Below are 11,327 nucleotides of genomic sequence, written 5' to 3'. Positions count from 1 at the left end.
ATCCTGAATCCTGAATTCCAGTTCTGGGTCAGAGTTCTCAGGATTTTACCTCTCTCTCTCTGCTTCCCCCAAACAAACAGAGTGCTCCCTCCCTATCATTCTTTGGATTCAGAGCTTCATGACAGGGGTGAAAAAGCCGTAAGAGTTTTGTGTGAATGAGAAACATGGGCTTAGGACCCAGGAGCCCTGGCTTTTCCCTGAGTTCTGCCTTTAATTAGTTGTGTGGCTAAATAAATGGCTCGCCCTCTCTGGGTTTCTATTGAGGACAGTCTGCATGGTATGTAAAAATCTTCCCTTCTTGCTCTGGTTTGCTTAGCAGACTGTATGGTTCTCCTTTCTGGATGGCAGTCTCCCCCCCCAATCCCCCCACCCCATTGACACTATTTGAGTGATTACATAAGTAATACATAATACATGTTCATTGTACATCAACCATTATAAAGATGTAGATAAGTAAACATCCCATAATCTCATGGCACAGACACACACACACACACACTCCATAATTCATGCACATTCAACATTAGTGAGTATGCTACAATGTTTCAAAACCTAGCCTCTTGAGACACCAAGGTGAACAAAGCAGAAAAGCCTGCCAGCATTTCATCAGAGGCCACAGAAAATAAACACATAAATAAGAATTTCAAATAATAATAGTACCAAAAAAGTGATATGATGAGAGAGATATAAATTCCAGCTAAACACAAAAGTGAAGTCTGCTATTCTCCTTAGAAAAGATGGTAGATTTTAGGATAAACTGAAAATAAGACAACTCTAACAAGATTTAAATAGTCTTTATCATTCAGGGCTTCTTACAATACTATTTAAAAATATTTTTATTCCTTTTCTCAAATAAACTAAAAAAAATACAGATCTGCGTGTTGTTTTCCAAAATGCTGCTGAATATAGACATAAACCAACCTAAGGGGACATTTTTACCACTTAAGGCCAGAAACTATCCTAGTTTAAAATAGCAGGAGTGTATGAAATACGGTCTGCATACTTTAATTAAGTGAGTAACCTTGGTCTGTTGTTCCCAAAGTCACCCCCACCACCAAGAGTACCAAGCTCTTAGTTATTCATTTTCCTACAATTATTTGGCAGTTCTCTCTGCATGAAGCACTCTTTCCGTCATTATTTCAGGTCTGGACTCAAATATCACCTTGTCACAGAGGCCTTTCCTGACAGGTGTAATAAAAGAGGTCCCCTGCCCCCGCCACACACACATTTCATGGTTCCTCATAGCCCTTATTCGTTTGTTTGCCCCCTGCCCCAAGCTGCAAACTCCATGACTGCTGAGTCTTAGAAAACTAAAACATTCCTAGCACATGGTAAACACTCAATAATGATTTTTATTGCTATTGTTTAGTGGAGAGTGGTATCTCGAGTCAGCAGAAGGAAGTCACTTTAGGTTGAAGGAAGTTAAAAACCTGTGTAGGATGTCACCATGTGAGCTAAAATCTGCGTGACAAGAAGACACCCACACCAAGGTCTAGCTTGGGGACTGCAAACTATGTGTAAATATTTTAGCCTTTGTGGGCTACATAGTATTTCTGTCACATCTCCCTAAAAAAATGAAAAACTTAAAAAGTATAAAAACATACTTAGCTCATAGGCTGTACAAAACAGTGGGTCATAGTTTACTGACCTTCAGTTCCTGACCACAGGGAAAGCATTCTATGTGGGGAGGGGGGCAGCTAATGAAAAGGCGGTATGCACTTGGAGTATTTAACAGACAGAAAGAAGGCCACTGTGGCTAAAACATCAAGACCAGGACCCAGCGAGGCAGTGGAAAGAAAGAAGTCCAAAGAGGTAGGAGGGCCCAGAGAAATAGGGCCTTGCAGTACCTAGGAAGGTTTTCTATTTGATTCTAAATGCAACAGGAAGCCATTGGAGGAGTTGAAACAAGGGGATGAGATGATGTGATTTGTGCTTTACAAAAGCTCTCTCTGGCTGCTGTTTGAAATTTGAAGAACGGCACATGGTGGGAGGAGGAAGGGCAGTGAGCCCACGTAGGGGTGAAGCAGGAGGCCGTGCAGAGTGAAGGAGCTGAGGTGGAGGGGATGTGATCAGATGAGCGTCATGGCTGGCACTACACAGACGGCATTTCAACGGGCTTCTTTGCATTTCACAAAAATAGTTGCCCTTGACACTTAATATCCTTTTCCACATTCTTTTAAAAGTCTGCAGAATATCTCATTGTACTATTATTTAGTTCAGCCATCTCTAAAAGGCAGGCATTGAGTTTGTTTCCAATTATTTCATATCAGGAATAATCCCCCTGCAACGCTTGATTTGCTCAGTCTCTCCGACTCGCCGATATAGTCTCATTAAAATGGTTTCTGGTGGTCTCTGAGGACTCCCATATTGTCTCCCTTTTAGGAAGAGCCAAAAGAGCAGGTAAATTATGCTTCCTGTCTGGTGATCTCTCCCAGGGGTCTGTAATCGTCCATGGTCCAGATCAGCATCCCTTCCATGTCAGCATGCCCTTTCCTCTTCCCCCCCTGAAACTTCCTGCTACCTTTTGCTACCTTCTGTTTTTCCCTAGAACAATTCCTTTGGATCTCATCTCCTCCTAAATTCTGACCTTCCTCAATCAACCTCATTTTGCTACCTGGGGGATCATTTTCTCTCCAAGTCTGCAGTAATAGCCAACTGGAGAACCAACAGCTCCAGTTGACCCAAGGACTCACCAGTGTGGCCCTCCCTGGTAATTGGCTCCCCACTCTCCACCCTCTCAAATGACCCTTCCCAGCGATGGCTCTCCTCTGTCATACGGCTGAGCCCTCTCCCCATAACTGACTCTATCCTGTGACTGGGTTTCCTTCTTTTGTGACTGGTCCTCCTCTTGTATTGGCTTTCTCCTAGGACATGCAGCCATCTGTACCCCCATGCTGTCCTAGTGACTGGTCCTCTTAGATAAGTGGTCAGCCCAAGTGACTAAGCCTCCCTATCTGAACTGTGCAAAATGTGTGCGTACCTCAGAGAAGGTCCTTATCCTACTTTAGGTAGGAAACTATGACAGTTTCACAAGTTGCACAGCTGCAAGCAGGCTATGGGGAAAGAACCGCAGGCTTCAGTCCCCAGGCTTTACCTCCTGTACAAACTGCCTTCTAGGGGCATTCTAGGCACAATCCCAGGAAGCAGAGCCCTCATTCAGAGACAGCAGCTGTGAGAAGAGGGAAATCCGGGTGTCTCTGGGTGGGCTAATGAGGATTCTCTTTTACACTCCCCTCATCCTATTTGTTTTCGATGTTCCTCTTCTCATTCAAACAAATTTTGCATTCACTGCTCTTAATAGAGAACAGTGGTCTGGGCTGAACTGGGAGGGTTGAAGGAGGCTAAGGGAAAGCAAGAGACATGGGTATTTTAAAGGTCTCTGAAACTCTAGCCCTCCAGAAAGGAAATGGAAATCCCAGAAAAGTTGGAGAAACTGAACCCAAGACCTATGCTAATTTCTACATGGGCACACACATTCCTGGTATGGAATCTTCCCAAAACCCAGAAGACGGTAGCCTGGAACATTGGGGTAGACACTCTAAGGGTAGGGTAGTCCCTCAGAGCCCAGGGTGGGCAGAAACTGTAGTCCCTGACACCCCGGAGTGTGCACACAATAGAGTCTCCATTGCTCAGGACTGACAGACATTGTTGTCTCTCCTGCCTAGACATAATAGTCCCACATGGTCCAAGACAGGGCTGATATATTCGCCCCTCAACTATAGAACTGGGCAGAAACCTTTGTCCCTCACAAACCAGGACTGTGCACACACTATATTCCCTACACCCTGGGTCTCTGCAGACACTGCCCCTCACTCACAGCCCACCGTGAGGCAGACACAGTAGTCCCTCATATCTCACAAGTGGGAAAGCACTAAAGTATCTCACTGCTCAAGACTGGGGCCTGGAGGAATGACAGAGTGGCTAAAAGGGGCCTTGTTAACAGAACCTTGGGTATTCAGAGTGTATGCACAATGACTGAAGCTCAGTAAGAACCAGATAGCTCTGTAGGTATCAGTATGGACAGAGGCTGCCCAAGGATAAAACCCCTCCTCCTCAAAACTAATGTTTCAAAGTCATAAGCCTGGCATCTTTAGATACTATTCTGGGGGAGAAGAAAATATTCTGGGTTAAATCTATCTGGAATTAACTGTGGTGATCATTTCTGCAATGGTTATGTTACAGAAAAAATACGTTAACACCTTTGTGCACACACAAAGGATTTTAGAGAATTAAAATAACCAGCCTTCCACATTTTCCTAGGTTCCATAATCCTTTCACCTCCATGTTAGAAGATCACTGTGGGAGCACATGGAGAAGGATAGCCTGAATGTGCCTTTGTGCTGCCCTCTCACAGGACTGTCCCCATTGCCAGGAAATTTGGGGTGTTTGGTGCTCAATACCCACAGAAGAACCTTTCACAGAAATCAACTTCTTACTAGACATGCCTCCAGAGGCAAGGGAAACAAAAGCAACAATGAACTATTGGGACTTCATCAAGATAAAAAGTTTCTGCACAGCAAAGGAAACAACAAAACTAAAAGTCAACCAACCGAATGGGAGGAGATATTTGCCAATTACATATTGGATAAAGGACTAGTATCCAAAATCTATAAAGAACTCATCAAACTCAATACCCCAAAAAACAAAAAATCCAGCCAAGAAATAGGCAGAAGACAATGAACAGACATTTCTCCAAAGACATACAGATGGCCAACAGACACATGAAAAAATGCTCAACATCACTTGGCATCAGGAAAACACAAATCAAAACCACAGTTGAGATACCACCTCACACTAGTCAGAATGGCTAAAATTAACCATTTAGGAAACAACAGAGGTGGGCAAGGAAGCGGCAAAAAGGGAACCCTCTTACAGTGTTGGTGGGAATGCAAACTGGTGCAGCCACTCTGGAGAACAGTATGGAGGGTCCTCAAAAAGTTAAAAATAGAATTGCCCTATGACCCAGCAACAGCACTACTAGGTATTTATCCAAAGGATACAAAAATATTGATTCTAATGGGCACATGCACCCCAATGTTTATAGCAGCACTATCCACAATAGCCAAAATATGGAAAGAGCCCAAGTATCCATCGACTGACAAATGGATAAAGAAGATGTGGTATATGTGTGTGTGTGTGCTCATGCGTGCACACACACACACAGGAGTGTTATGCAGTCATCAACAAGAATGGAGTCTTGCCATTTGCAGTGGTGCAGATGGAACCAGAGGGTATTATGCTATGTGAAATTAGTCAGAGAAAGACATATACCATATGATTTCACTCATGTGTGGAATTTAAGAAACAGATCAACATAGGGGAAGGGAAGGAAAAATAAGATAAAAACAGAGAGAGAGGCAAACCATAGGAGACTCTTTTCTTTAAAAAAAGATTTTATTTATTTGAGAGAGAGAGAGAGCAGGAGAGAGAGCACAAGCAGGGGGAGCAGCACAGGAAGAGGGAGAAACAGGCTCCCCGCTGAGCGGGGAGCCCAATGTGGGGCTCGATCCTAGGACTTGAGATCATGACCTGAGCTGAAGGCAGACGCTTAACAGACTGAGCCACCCAGGCGCCCCCATAGGAGACTTTTAACAATAGGGAACAAAGTGCGGGTTGCTGGAGGGAGGTGGGGGATGGGCTAACTGGGTGATGGGCATTAAGGAGGGCGGGTGATGTAATGAGCACTGGGTGTTCTATGCAACTGATGAATCACTAAATTCTACCCATGAAACTAATAATACACTATATGTTAACTAACTTAAATTTAAGTACAATCTTTAAAAGAAAAAGAAAAAGAAAAAAAAAAAGTAGAAATCAACTTCACTATCCCCCGCCTCCAGCCTCCTTAAGAGGTCTTCATAGAGGACCTCAGGTGGTGTGGATTATATGTGAGATCGAAGTTTGATTTTCCCTCAAAGATGTTTCTTCAGCTGCCTGTTTCTACCAGGAAACAGTCCTTATCTCTGCCTTTGACAAGAGAGCCCTTCATGCCGAGTGCTGCTCTCTTGTTGCTCCTTTCTCTCTCTATTTAGACAGAGACAGTAGATACATGTTTTATAACAGTGGTAGGCCTAGGAAAATCAATTAGCAAGCAGAGTGATCAACAGTAATCATGCTCACTACCTTTTACAAAGCTCTTATTATGTGCCAGGCACCACACAAGCACCTCGAATGCATTATCTCACTTTATCTTAACATGAGACAAGAATTATCTTTTGCACTTTACAGATGAGGAAGGCAAGGGGAGGTTAACTGACTCGCCCAGTCACAGAACTGCTAAGTGTCAGATCAGGATTTCAAAGCAGGTTTTTTGCAATTCTGTAGATAATGCACGAAGCTGCTGTGGAGTTGCACCCAGGCCTCGCACCTCACACCGCACCTCACACCTCGGTGACTTTAGGGAGCTGCCAGGAACACCAGTGAGGCCAAAACTTGGCCTCAGGTAGGGGTGGGAGGGGTAGATGTGGGTTGTGAGCAGCCTGGGAGGGACCCTGTGAATGATTTGTGTGCCTTCCTTTCCACAAGTGGGTAATTTGGTCTCCTTTCTCGTTTTGCTTTCTGCTTTTGTTTTTTAATTTGAAATAACACCAACCAGTTGGCGAAGCCTGCGGGGAGAACCATTTTATTACTTTTCTAAATATAATGTGAAAAAGTTGCTGACCCAGAGCTCTGTAGCAGGAACAAATTGTGCAAGGTCTTTTAAGAAGAGGATAGATGGACATCTGGGACCGTAGAGACGGGGCTCTCCAGAATGGGCTTCTGTGGAGGAGTTAATGCCCACATTTTTGTTCTCTTCCTGAGATAGTCATCATGTTAGAGAAAGAATGAGCATTTTTCATGAACTGTGTTTGAACTTTGTGATACTATTTGCAAGGAGAGCCTCTGGGCCCCAGTGGAAGTCACATTTCCTCCATGAAGCATTCGCTCAGTCTCATCTGCCGAAGGGCCAGACATTCTGCATTTTGTTGGCTTCATTGTACTCTGTCTTGACTATTTCCATTTTTGTTGTCTAAATCTGTCTTTGTTTTCTGGGGAGACAGGAGCTGCATCTCACTCTTTCTTTTGCCCACTCCCTCAGCTTCTGGCAGTGATTAGCATATGGTCAGTTCTCGGTAGTCACTTGTTTGATAATGCCTATCCGAGTCCCAAATCTACTCTTTAAATAGGAGCAGTAATACATGTACACCCTTTAGGGGTGTCAGGAGTATTAAAGATAATGTATGTAAGGCATTCATCACATTGCCTGCTATGTGGTAGGCAATTAATTAATGGTGATTATCATAATGTGTTTCAGAAATAAATAGTTGCAAATGGAACTCAAGTGGTTTTCCTTCAGGGGGTGGGATTATGTCTCCTGGAACTTGACGGAGGTCGGCCATCTGTGTCGTCATTTAACTTTCTTATCGATCTTTATCCACTCACTGCTGAGATCTTCTGGTGATGCTGCCCTGGAAGGTGTAATTAAAATTAAAGCAAAGCAAAGCAAAACAAAACAAATACATCAGAGAGTTGAGAAGTGAGGATCAGGAACAGCATGGAAATAGGTTGAAAATGCAAAAGAGACTGTGCCAAAATAGTCTCCACACCTAGGAGAAAAGAGAAATTACGTGGGAACTAAAGGTTTTCTAAGAAATGGTAAAAACAATGTGGGAGGGATTCTGGGGAAGAACCACAGATCCAGGCAAGTCAAGTCTGTCAGGGATCTTCAAGATGTTATTGTCAAGCCCTCTCATTATTTATATAAGCCAAGAGGGTATCCGAGAGGTGGTGGAACTTGTCCAATGCCCCCAAGGAGGTAACCAGCTGTTCTTTTGTGTTGTGTTGCTCTGCCTTCGAGGATACATTTTTTACTCTGGGAAATCTCCACCATCTGCATTTAGTTTATGTGCCTTAATTAGGCCCAGGACCCTCTAGTTCCAAGGATGTTGCATGTGGCCCAGGCCTGGGGAGTCAACCCATTCATGCCCTGGAGATGGTAATTAATTCATGGCATGAATTAATCATGTGGCCCAAGCCGGTCCAATGAGAATGGCACCCAAGGTAAATGTAAGAGTTATTGGGAATAATAGTTTTCTTCCTCACTAGATTTGATGCTGGGAGGAAGCGAGGGTGAAACATTTGGAACTCATTTCACCACTAGGTGGAGCCTAAGAATAAAACATCAGGGAAGAAAGCAGAGCCAACAGAGATGGGGTTCTAGCAATATGTGCATATTTTTTAAATTCTTTTTTTAATTTAAATTCAAATAGCCAACATATAGTACATCATTAGTTTCAGATGTAGAGTTCAGTAATTCATCGGTTGCATATAACACCCACTGTTCATCATATCATGTGCCCTCCTTAATGCCCAACACCCAGTTACCCCATACCCTCACCCACCTCACCTCCAGCACCCCTGTTTCATGGTTTGTCTCCCTCTCTGATTTCTTCCCATTATGTTTTCCCTCCCTTCCTCTATGATCTTCTGTGCTGTTTCTTATATTCCTCATGAGTGAAACCATATGATAGTCTCTTTCTCTGATTGACTTATTTCACTCAGCCTAATACCCTCCATTTCCATCCATGTTGATGTAAATGTTTAAGATTTCATCTGTTCTGATGGCTGAGTAATATTCCATTGTATATATATATATATATATATATATACACCACATCTTCTTTATCCATTCATCTATTGATGGACATCTTGGCTTTTTCCGTAGTTTGGTTATTGTGGACATTGCTGCTGTAAACATTGGGGTGCAGGTGCCCCTTTGGATCACCACATTTTTTGAGTCCCTGGATCACACCCACCTGAAGATAGCATAGTTGTAGAGTTTTTCCATTACGTGAGGCAATAAAATTCCCTCCATTCTTGGTCAGTTTGTGACTATTTTCTTTCACTTTCAACACTAAGAGTTCCAAGATACCAGGTTGCAGTAGGGAATACAATAGATTGGTTCACTCAACATCTGTTCCAGTCTTTTCCCAGTGGGTGTCCCTTTACTTCAGGAGTGAGAGAGAGAAGTTAAAAGCTCTAATTCATAGAGAGTGGAATAGTCCTCATAGCTGGGATTCTATGTGCTTAAGGTTCTGCCAATCAGATACATTTTGGTGAGATTTGATTTGCAACCAAATTAAATAGGAAAAGAGATGAGGCATCCATTTTGCTTGTTCTGATATAGCAGATGTATGGGGTGTTTCTTTATCCCCATTTCACTGCCACAGTGGTAGGACCTAGAGTTAGTGCTTAGGAAAGAGAGATGTTGATTTGCCTGCTGCCCGATTGTAGCAAAAGTAGTAAGCAATTCCTTTGGTGGGCCACTTCTACAGTGATGTTTGGGGTCTTAGCCCTGTACAGCCTGTTCCGCTAGGCCTTCCAGGGATTTTGTAAGCACCTTATTTCCAGTATTAAACCTCTTTCTGTTTGAAATAGCTAGAATGGTTTCGGTTTCCCACAGTAGAACCCTGACTGGTAAGCTAGAAAGCCTGCCTCTGGACATGGCACTTGCTTTCCATGTTGGGCAGCAGCTGGCTGGCCCTCCCTGACCCAAGGCATCTTAGTGCTCTCAGGCAGGAGGCTGCTGACTGCCACCTGGACCCCAGAAGTATGGATTGACTACTGGTGATGCTCGGCTCCCAGCTGATCCATTTTTTGGGGTAGAAGAAAAAGAGAGGAGGTATGGAGAGTGGTGCAAGGGGCTAAGCAGGCTGAACTAGAAGAGAGAACATGCAGTGATTAGCATTGCACAATCTCCCAGAAGGGGCTTCCTTAGGGTTTGAGAAGAATAGCAGTTGAGCCCTTCTGGGAACACTCCACATGGGGTATCTTTTTTTTTTTTTTAAGATTTTATTTTTATTATTTATTTGACAGAGAGACACAGCGAGAGAGGGAACACAAGCAGGGGGAGTGGGAGAGGGAGAAGCAGGCTCCCTGCAGAGTGGGGATCCCAATGTGGGACTTGATCCCAGGACCCTGGGATCATGACCTCAGCTGAAGGCAGTCGCTTAACCGACTGAGCCACCCAGGTGCCCTCCACATGGGGTATCTTAAAGGCAGATTTATGCAGCATCTTTGATTGTGATGCAGCCCAGCACACTCCCAGGGAGTGAGATGGATCATTGGTTGCTTCTCAAAAGGCACATGTTGGAATCACCAGGACAAAACCAGTGACCTTATGATTTTACCCTAAGCAATTGTGGCCACCTGCCCCTACTATCATATAGATATGAGCACAGCTCGAGGTATTCTCCAGATTTCTGGATCTTAAGTCTTCTCAAATATGTGGATTATTCCCTGAGATTAAGCATAAGGTACTGAGTTCTCACACTGTATTAGCACTGCGCTTACATTTTATTTATTTTTTTGAATTTTTAAAATTTTTTGCCCAAACCAGTATAGCTTTTATTGCATCTTTTTAAAATATCACAAATAAGTCTAAAAAATCATCCGGCATCTTGCTGTTTCTGAAGATGGACAACTCAGATCTTATTCATCAGCCTGCTGAACTGTTCCTTTTTCAGAAACATAGATACCATCCAAAAATTTTCTGATATCCTTGTTTTTAACAGTTGTGGCTTGCTGAATCAAAGCAGCTGAGTTCAATACAAGTTCAATGTCATTTCCTTCAAGAATTAACTCATCTTTTTGGGCTTGAGATACAGAACAAGCAACACCTGGCCTCATTCGAACCATGCGGATGTATTTCTCACCCAAGAAATTTCGGATTTCAATAAGAGAACCATTCTCCGAATAACAATGTTGATGGGGAAGTGATCCTTCTTGTAATGGAAGCCCAGTGTAATGCCCTTGATCATGTTCTGTACGTGACTACAGATAGTGCGAACAGTAGCCAGCTCTTTTCTATTTCCCCACCATTTGTCAGTTCGGAGCCTCTTCCTTTTCTTTCCAAGAAGACTGAGTTCTACATTGATGTGACTGAAGTCCCTTCACAGGGTTCCTCTGGGTCCTTCACAATAACTGTGCGTCCCTTCAGAGTGATGTCGACATTTTCTGGAATGTTGACAGTCTGATTGCTGAGAATGGTCTTCATTCTCGCAGGAGATGTGGCAAAGAGAGTCTGCGCTTACATTTTAGTTCAAGCCCCAAATAAGATCCCCTGAACGTAAAGATGGTGCAGACTCACTGACTCAACGTGCCATCTGACTGCCCACTAGCATGCCTTCCTAGACTCTAGAGCAAGGGACCCAGTGTGTGGTTCTTGCATCAGCAGTATCAGCACCACCATGGCACTTGTTAAAAATGCAAATCATCGGGCGCCTGGGTGGCTCAGATGGTTAAGCGTCTGCCTTCGGCTCAGGTCATGATCCCAGGGTCCTGGGATC

General features: G+C 43.7%; 1 pseudogene; it reads right to left on the bottom strand.

Moving 5' to 3' along the window:
* Positions 1 to 10,448: 10,448 nt before the first annotated feature.
* Positions 10,449 to 11,035, bottom strand: LOC110590312 (annotated as a pseudogene).
* Between the last annotated feature and the right edge of the window lie 292 nt (positions 11,036 to 11,327).

This window comes from Neomonachus schauinslandi, chromosome 16 (assembly GCF_002201575.2).
Source record: "Neomonachus schauinslandi chromosome 16, ASM220157v2, whole genome shotgun sequence".
Taxonomy (NCBI): domain Eukaryota; kingdom Metazoa; phylum Chordata; class Mammalia; order Carnivora; family Phocidae; genus Neomonachus; species Neomonachus schauinslandi.
The sequence above is the reverse complement of the archived record's forward strand: the minus strand, read 5'-3'. Positions and strand labels throughout refer to the sequence as shown.